The sequence below is a fragment of the Micropterus dolomieu genome, linkage group LG07 (genome assembly GCF_021292245.1).
Source record: "Micropterus dolomieu isolate WLL.071019.BEF.003 ecotype Adirondacks linkage group LG07, ASM2129224v1, whole genome shotgun sequence".
In the NCBI taxonomy this organism is placed as follows: Eukaryota; Metazoa; Chordata; class Actinopteri; order Centrarchiformes; family Centrarchidae; genus Micropterus; species Micropterus dolomieu.
Window position 1 is genome coordinate 17,906,430 of NC_060156.1, and position 8,417 is coordinate 17,914,846.

The window sequence follows — 8,417 nt, forward strand, 5'->3', positions numbered from 1 at the left end:
TCAGCCAAGTGGAGTGAATTGAATTTAGCAGGCAGTGTTTGCCTGTGACATTTGAATTAATTAGTAATGTCTATGTACTGATACTGAAAACAACTTTATTAGCCTATTATTTTCTTTTCGTTTTTGGACACAACTTTTGGTTTTACGCAGCAGGTTGGAAACTATTTAAGATAGAACAATTCATATTGTGCAACTCAGCCCACACGCGATATATTTATCTCATTGCAACAAATGTCTAACGCACCCTTCACAAAAAGGCGGTCTCTTTAAACTGTTTATGCCTGCCATGTTGTTACTGCTACACTGTTTGTTTGCTAACATTATCTTACTGCTGCATGCATATAGCATTTCTCAACCGTTGACTGTTAACAAAAGTGCGTTTACTCCGCTGCAGTTAGCAGGTGTTTCTGGACTCAGCCATTTGTCATGTGAGCTGTCAGTAAGATGGAAGAAGAGTGTTTCACTCTCTTGGCAGATTCAGACATTCAGCAGCATTCCCAAACGACTCCACTGAGATGCCAGCCAGGGATAACTCCTTCACTCCACCAAGCTAGTGCTGCGTGTGCAACAGGTAACTTTCTGTATATCTCTGACGACTGTTGGTGTTTATGTAGTTAGCAATATCAGTAGGCTAAATGAAGAGAAAGGGTTAGTTAGCCTGCTGCTGCACATTAGCTGATTCTTTTCTTTTGACTTTATCGATTTAGGCTAACGTTATCCATTTAATTATTATTCTTTACACTTGTTAAAGCACTTTGTAATTTGTTTTTGAAAAGTGCTCTACAAATAAGGATTATTATTATTATTATTATTATTATTATTAATTTCTCCTGATGTCATATTTCCTGCCCTGGTGGGCTGAGGTGCCCAACAGTGGCTGGGTCTGATGGCAGTGGCTGCTTTGACACCATATAATGACTAGCGTCAGGGCAGGCTCATTAAATTAGGGCCCGAGCATGAAAAATGCGAGGTCCCTATTGAAACTGAAGGGATTTTTATTTTTTTCTGCAAAGTAAATTCAGTTTTGGGGGCCTAAACGTGCTCAAAAACTCACCAAACTTGGTTTGGGGCGAAAATATTCGTATTTTATGGGTCTCGCACTTGGGTGTGGAAAAATGGATAGCGCCCCCTAGACCAGCCCCCGGCCGAAGTTTTACCAACATGTAGTTTTACCGTAGTTTTACCTACATGTACGAAATTTCTGTGGTACATGTATCATGTCTAGACCTCTAGACGCACAGAAAAGCCTCTTGGAGCGATGCCCCACACCCAACAGGAAGTCGGCAATTTTGGATTTAATGGTCATTTTTGGCGGTTTACACACTTTGTACTTTAACAAACTCCTCCTAGGGATCTAGTCCGATTGACTACAAATTTTCGCTGTGCACTCTAAACCCATTGACGATTAAAAGTTGTGCAAACGGTGATTTTTCGTCCACGAGCATGCCCGTGGCGTGGCCTCACAAAATTGACGATTCGCCAAGAAATAGGAAGTTGTTTTAACTTCAATATACATGATCACATCTGTACCAGATTTGACATGATCACATCTGTCCAGATTTGAAGACATCCATCTGCCATTATTCACACACACAGGGTGCTCCTCAAGTCTCTTAACTGCATCCATGTTTCCCTCACTTGCGTCTTTTCCTTGTGTTTTAATCCCGCTCACCGGGGATGCACGGAAAGACGTAAGGAAACCAAGCCAGGAGAGAAGGAACGAGGTTTGTTTCTGATGACGGCTGCAGCTGATCACAGCTGGATTAGCTGTCAGTCGGCTCTAACAGCTGTAGAGACATTTGATGGAATTTGTCTCTACATACATGTGCACTGTGTTGGTACTAATAAAGTCTCACAGTTATCAGAGCAGAGCAGCATGATTCTCTGTTACCTGTTTAACAAACACCTGCACTGAAAAATTATAGGTTACTGTATGTCCCGCTCAGAGGCACAGGATCATTTCTACTGGCACAATGCTTATATTATCTACATTTATATTTATTGATTCTGATTGTAAATTCGTTATTGAATAACCCAGAATATGATCGTGGTCTCGGAATTATTAGGCTAAATGTTTCAGGGAAATTGAAATTATGTAACTTGTATGAAAGTTGACGCTCAGTTTTTGGCTTTCCGTTTATTTCCTCTTCTGATATCCTTTAACACTGCTACATACATTTTATTTGCAAGTCACATCACTCGTCACCGATCGATCACTGCGTTCCATCATATCAATCCGACAATTTTTTTTAGTGCAGAAGCGCTTTCATTCACACTTTCATCAGCTGATTTTACTCGCGGAGCCACCGGCTGCTTTCATCAGATTCTTTGCTCACTTCATTAGATACTTTGGTGCAGTTTAGTGACTTGTCCGACTCCTTACGTGTACTATGTTTTATCATGGTCTATTTGGACTAAACACAGGAATGACCAGCCTCACATGTGACTGAATAGAAATGACGATAAATTATGTAAAACATGTTTCTTGCAAACAGACTCTCTGACTCTCTCTGACTTAATAAAAGTTGATGGGAGAAATAAAAGAAAGAAATATCTTTCTAATAAATAAATAAAGTTGTGTGTGGGGCTTTTGTTGTTCAGACCTACAATGAACACAGATTTTAACAAGACGGTGAATCATAAAACAACTCAAATATAAGACTTTGCAGGGATACACTTGAGTTTAACGTTATCTGTCCTGATCAGTCCGATCAGCTGCAGCATACAATCAATATAACGGCTACCCAATAAGGGGGCGTGTGGGTCATTAAAAGACTTCCGGGAAGGATGCACTGGTGTATCCTCGCTCATAGCTCCTCAGAGATTGCTCCTCGATCTTTGCTCCTTGGAGCTCAAATAAGAGCTTTGGGACGGCCTGCAAGATGGCGGAGCGGAACAACTTCCGGTTCAATCGAGGAGCGAGGAAACGACAAATAAGAGACTTGAGAAGCACCCATAGCAGGTTGACCCTATAAACTTCAAATCTGTCCTAGAAAACCCTTAACACATTGATGATGCCATGTTGTAAAACGTGAGTTTTCGGTTAACGGCGTGGCGGTGGCGTGCCTTCTAAAGGCATTGACGATGAAAAGTTGTGCTATCTGTGAGTTTTCGTTAATGGGCGTGTCCGTGGCATGGCGTCCAAAATCGATGATTCGCCGTGAAACAGGAAGTTGTTATAACTTAGGTATGCATGCTCAGATCCGCACCAAACTGTACATGTAGGATGGCCCAATCCCAATGTCCCCCCCAAAGCCCTAAGCCCTGAACCCTCACAGACTTTACTGACGTCACTGGGAAAGTGATTGAATTTAAGAGGCTGCAGTTGCTCAAAATGCTGTGAACAGGAACGGGACAGCACTTTGCCACTTTATCACGTTACCTTGACGACGCTGAAACACGTTGCACACTTTTTATTTTATGTTTTTCATATGTTTTTTCTGATTTTTAAGTCCTGCAGGCTCTTGCCCTACAGAGTGGAGGAGAGGTAAATGTCAATATATATTTGTCAATAATCAATACACTATTGATGGTCAAACAGCATCATTAAGTAAAAACTAAAATAAATAGTTGAATAAACAAAGTGTGTAGGCTAATAAGGTGTATTCCTCTGACTTCATGTGTTCTATGCAGCATCTAAAGTTAAGAAAAATTCTAACAATGTTAACATCAGTGTTGGTGTCGATGCTTGTTTGTTTACCGTTCTTCTTCTTCTCCTATATAGGCGGATTTGCCGTGGTTTTTCTCTCGCTTCCGGGCTTCCCCCGGTAACCCTGGCAACCCCCGTGTTTCACGTCATACCACTATGAACTGTGGGCAATTCCCTCAGCCAAAGTCTGCAGAAATGCGGACTTACGAAAAGGGTCTATAAAGGGCTCAAAATGTCCGCAACAGAGCCCTCGCGCACTTGACGATTTGACAGTGGGACAGCCCTAAGCCCTCATGGACTCACCGAGAACACGCTCAAAGTCTGTGAGGGTGGACATTGGGATTGGGCCGATGAGAGTCCCGCCCTGAACACATCCATATGCCAACAAACACACAATGTCATAGCCCCACCTGTTGGCAACAGGAAGTGTCAAGTTTTACGCTATTATGTACTACTGCCAACATATTTGCCTCACCTGCTTCAAAACAGTCTCAGAAGAGCCTTAAGACATAGATGATGCTATGTTGTGAATCTTGTGAGTTTTCGGATAATGGCGTGTCCTTGGCATGGCGTCAAATTTCGATGCTTTGCCGTGACACAGGAAGTTGTTAACTTCACTGTACATGCTCATATCTCTACCAAATTTCACACATTTGATAATGGTCACACCCTGAACACATCTTCAGGTCAAAATTCACTCAACCTCATAGCGCTACCTGCTGGAATCAGGAAGTGTCCCTTAAAAGATGCTAAATCAAAAAGATTTACAAAACTTTTGTGGTGCATATATCATCACAAGACACACAAAAAAGCCTCTTGGAGCCAAACCTGAAATCAGTCAGGAAGTCAGCCATTTTGATTTGAATGTGCAATGAGTTGAAGTACGCCGACTTCACAGGGTCCGTTGATGAGAAGAGATCAGATGAGACAGTGCCTTAAGTTTCGAGACCTTTATTACCAAACCAAAAGCAATTGCAGATATGTATCTGGAGACTCCTCACACCAACACAGAGTCTACTCTGAAGCAGTAAGCAGAGGAGTCTGTCTCGTCCTATGCAGCCTGACAATTTATAGAGGTAACTGTACCCAGAGTGCTGTGTGTCTGTGTGATTAGTGATATGGATGTGTGTGCTTGTGATTGGGTGTGGATGATTGAATCACAATGTATGGTATGTGTTTGTGTCAACACAGCTTCCTCTTATCTAAGCCTCACAAACTAAGTATTGCAACACAAGTTACATAAGCTATACAGAGAGCATCATGTACCCTTCTCACAAATGACAGCCCATTTATGGCCTTTTACAAGGTCCGTACTTTAACGAACTCCTCCTAGGGAATTAATAGGATCGACTTCAATTTACTTTTAATTAATTTTATACTGTGCATTCTAAAGGAATTGACGATGAAAAGTTGTGCAAATGGTGAGTTTTGGTGGAACGGCGTGGCGTCCAAAATCAATGATATGTCATAAAACAGGAAGTTATTGTAACTTCAGTCTACATACTCACATATGCACCACATTTGGGATGCATTATAAGAGTCCCGCCCTAAACAACACCCATATCCCAATATTCACTAAAAGTCGCCACCTGCTGGCAACAGGAAATAACCTTTAACCTCTTAACATTCCAGTCCGCGGGCCGTCAGGTCCTGGCGGCAGCTTTCAGTATGTTTCGGTATGTTAGCTTCATACTCATATGTTACACTGTTTGAAAGCTAAAATCCTCGTGATTCGATCCATGTTAACCATTTCAAGGTACGATCACCACAGCGGGTACAATCAGCGTCACTGTCAGACCAGCCAGTACAGCCAGACGTGACTCACCTATGAAGCCTCATAGTAACCCACCGATCGATTATAATCCAACAAAAATGTTCTTGTTACGTTGTCAAAGGTCCAGACGATCCAATACAGTAAAAACATTTAGTCCAAAACACATTATTCCATTAGTAAATCCCCAGGGACTGCTGCCGCATCGTTTCATATTTGCCGGTAGATGTGGCTTGTATGTCATTATAACAGCAATAACTCAGATTTGAATGATTTGAAACAACTACAATATTTTGTATTAAAATTAGCCTCTGAACTATGACCTTTCGACTGACAGCTAATTCGCCCCAATAGGAGCTCACCTGTCCCTTTCACAGCCTACAATAGCGAACGAGAGCCCGCGCTGTAAGAAAGGGCAAGTCCCTATTATTTCGTGGGTAGGCAGAGCTAATTGCAAGCAATTGTGCCGATGACTGGCATTTCGTGTAGCCAATAAAATTCTGCATATAACGATATACAGCTTTAAGTAGGAAGTTCATGATCTACCAGCAAAAAAACACGTCTGTGTCGAGCTACTGGCTAATACCGAACGATACAGCAGCAGCCGCCTGCCGCCATGGGGCGGTGCTGTTGAAAAAAAAATACGCTGAGACATACACTCAGAAAAACCTGTGTAAAATACCGTAAAACTTAAATTAATAGCCAAGTCCCAAATAGCCGCCTACCTTCTTTACTGGCCTGGTGTGGGAACACATTTTGACAAGTAAACGCATGCCTTAATTAAACGCCTGATCTGGTTTTTATAGAAGTTCTTTGGATGTATAAAACCTCGTAAACCCCGCAGGCTCTCTGCTTTAGCTGCTTCTAAGTTGATCGTTAATACAAATATAAATGTTTAAACGTATGATCAATATGGATATGCTGAACAACATTAGATCTGTTAGATTCTCCACAATACCACTGTTAAGTTCATTTAACGGAAACAACAAGACCCAAAGTCTAATTCTTCTAGATTTACTGGTGTAACGTGCATGGCTACGAGAGAGGCAAAGGGGAAAAAGTGCTGACTCACGTTAACTTTGAAGCGCTCGTTAAGTCCAAATGTGTCCACTCCTTGATTATTTAATATATTCCTTTAGTCTGTCAGGGTCCACCTATCAAAAGAATCAAAACAGCTTTTCAGAAAAATTTATCCAAGTTGTGAATCCTGTCATGTAAAGTCCATCGCTCTATGTCTGCGAACTCATCCTGCACAGTTGTTTTCGTGAGGTTGCTGCCTTCAAAATAAAAGCCATAAGCAGTCTGTCGGAGCTAGATCAAATGAATGACGTGTATTTGATCATTTTTACATAAGTATTATTCTGTTTGAAATAAATAATCTGTTTCATAGTAGTTTCAGTTTTGTGCAAAAAAAAATTAAAGGCCTGTCCCATATGGACGCCTGTCCCAAATACAGGCAGGGTCAATTCAGTGATTTTAGCAAATAAAAGCCCGGGCTATTATTCAAAGTTTTACGGTAGTCATTTTTCATGGTATTGGTATGAAATAAACTAACTAATTAAACTAATATTAGGTAAGGCTTTATGCTGTGACCCTACAGTGTTTTCCAGCTAATAAGTCCCAGCTATAGTTGTCTGCATGCATTTGTTAGCAAGCATTTTCAAGCGGAAATGAAGAATATATTAGTTTTAGTGTGTTTAAACTTATATCAATCAATTCCAGAAGCACTCACAATCATTCTGACTTTTGGGTTAGACACTCCAGAGTGTTCTCTTTCAGAGAAGCCCAAAACCATGCATTTACTCCAAATGGTTCAAGAACTACATTCAATTTACTTTGAATATGCCTTGAATAGGTGTTTTGCATAAATTTTACAGGACGGTTAACGAAGCAACCGCTGTGTCACGTTTCACCTACATGTACGAACTTTCTGTGGTACATGTATCATGTCCAGACGTACCAAAAACCTCTTGGAGTGATGCCCTAAACCCAACAGGAAGTCATCCATTTTGAATTTTATGGTCATTTTTGGATGATTTACACACTCCGTACTTTAACAAACTCCTCCTAGGGATTTAGTCCGATCGACTTCACATTTCTGCAGTGCCTTCTAAAGGCACTGACAATGAAAAGTTGTGCTATCTTTGAGTTTTTTAACTTGAGTATTCTAACTTTAGTGTACATGCTCCGATCTGTACAAACTTTAATTGGTCAATAACAGTCCCGTCCTGAACACACCTATATGAAAATATTCAGCCAAAGTGAAAGCGCCACCCACTGGTAAAAGGAAGTAAGCTGTTTCTGAGAAAACGTGGTCGCCTCACACCAAACACATGCGAAGGCCCGCTCAAGCTGATTGCAGCTTTAATTTAAAATGGTTTTGTTACTGTTATTGCCGCCACCCGTGGCCTGTGCTACGTAGCGGGGTAACTGCTATTCAGGTAACTTCAGGAGAAACTTCGTGACGTCGGGTGTAACTTCCTATACTACGAAATAGGGGTGGGAGACATCGATTCTTAGATGCATCGCGATGCGGACGTGGAAGATTATGAATCGATTAACAAATGTCTAAAAATCGATTATTAAATGTTAATTGATAATGTAATGTTGACGGAACGCAAAAAGCGGAACTCGCGGAAGTGAAGCGCAACACAGAGAGACCACCAGTGTTCCCCGGTATTCACCACCGCTGCAGAATGAATAACCACCCTACTAAAATGTCACACAATCATTAATGTCAATGCGCAAGTAATGCTTTTAACTGTCACACCGCGAGCATGGTGACGCTCGGCAGCTCCCTGTGTATCCTGTGTGAGGCCGAGTGAGCGAGAGAGAGCGAGCGGCAGAACGTGACGCTGAAAGTTAGCAGAGAAATATATTAGCAGTAAGTTTCAGGCTGGTAGTAAACGTGCAGCATAGGTGACAGTAAAAGTCTGTAGTTTCCTGGAAAAGCGAAGGCTGTTGGCGCTAGCTAACATCTCCCCTGTACAAGGGCTT

The 8,417-nt window shown here is 41.6% G+C and overlaps 1 long non-coding RNA gene across 1 annotated transcript; it reads left to right on the top strand.

Moving 5' to 3' along the window:
* Nucleotides 1-988, top strand: LOC123973830. The gene is made up of 2 exons (XR_006825706.1): nt 1-153; nt 395-988. It is a non-coding gene; the product is annotated as an uncharacterized LOC123973830 (long non-coding RNA).
* The last annotated feature ends 7,429 nt before the right edge of the window (nt 989-8,417 follow it).